Source organism: Myxine glutinosa, chromosome 3, assembly GCF_964187855.1.
Source record: "Myxine glutinosa chromosome 3, kmMyxGlut1.1, whole genome shotgun sequence".
In the NCBI taxonomy this organism is placed as follows: domain Eukaryota; kingdom Metazoa; phylum Chordata; class Myxini; order Myxiniformes; family Myxinidae; genus Myxine; species Myxine glutinosa.
In genome coordinates this window covers 78,251,444-78,252,805 of record NC_136263.1, presented here as the reverse complement: position 1 = coordinate 78,252,805, position 1,362 = coordinate 78,251,444, and positions in this window count along the sequence as shown.

Below are 1,362 nucleotides of genomic sequence, written 5' to 3'. Positions count from 1 at the left end.
CGCCGAGGAGTGAGTGTGCCGTCAAGAGTGAGTCGGTCGTAGCGCGTGTGCGAGGGGGTACATGGAAGCGCGGTGTGGTGAGTGTTACGGAGGAAGTGACGAAAGAGTGTGCGCAAGAGGATGTGTGAGAAAGGTGTGTAACGGACAGGTGCATGGGGAAAGAGTGCGCTGTCAAGAGTGAAGGAGAATGCACGCCTGTGGTGAGAATTACAGCGGGTGTAATGGGAGAGTGTGCGCAAGAGGATGCGCGAGAAAGGTGTGTAACGGACAGGTGCATGGGGAAAGAGTGCGCTGTCAAGAGTGAAGGAGAATGCACGCCTGTGGTGAGTGTTACAGAGGGTGTAACGGGAGAGTGTGCGCAAGAGTGTGCGCGAGAAAGGTGTGTAACGGACAGGTGCATGAGGAAAGAGTGCGCTGTCGGGAGTAAGGGTGAGTGCGTTGTCAAGAGTGGTGGTGAGAGTAGTGAGAGTGACAAGGAGCGTGAGTTGGTTGTGACAGGTGAGCGAGGATGTACACCTGGAATGGAAGGATGCACACCTGGAATGGTAGAGCGTGAGTGGGAATGCACGCTGGAATTGGTAGTGAGGCACGTGGTTGGGTGTGCGAGTGAGAGCACACCTGTGATTGTCACAGAGGAGGTGACCGAGGAGGGGGCGCGAAGAGGTGTGTTGGTGAGGTGTGCGAGCGACGAATGTGTGCCAAGGTGTTCGGTGGTCAGGTGTGTGACCAAGTCGGTGAGCGGAATGAGTGTACCGAGGTGTGTAAGAAAAGTTACGACGAGGAGCATGGAAACGGCTGCATGTATGAGCAAGAAAGGGGTAGCGTATGCGTATAAGCATCCAGGTGAGGCATCGACGGTAACCGGGTTAGAGGTTAGAACGACTTATAGCCGAATCGGGCCCTCGGTGCGCGTCGGGCAGCTTCGCGTGCCGCGAGGACCAGCGGGGATCCGAACCACGGCGGTTTCGAAAGAACCGCCGTGCGCGATCCACGCTGGGCCTCGCGTGGAACGGCCGCGTCCGGGCTCCACTAGGCGGAGCAGGCAGCCCGATAGGAAGGGTCGTCATGGCGACCACTTCCTATTGAGACGTGCCGGCAGGTCGAGATCGGGACATTGGATGGCTCCACGCCGAGGTGGTGCGTGGGATCTCGGCCCGGGTAAGCCCCCGTCCCTGCCCCGAATGCGGGACGTATCCAGCCGCTGGCACAAAACGACCCGCGTTCATTGCTCGGCTGTATGAAGCCGGGCTGTAGACGTGAATTGGCGCACCGAGAGGATGTAATAAGTAGACGGGTGATGAGGATAGTGTTTTGGAGTCAAAATTAGAAAAAGGCGAAATTTGATGATTGGTACGGTGATTG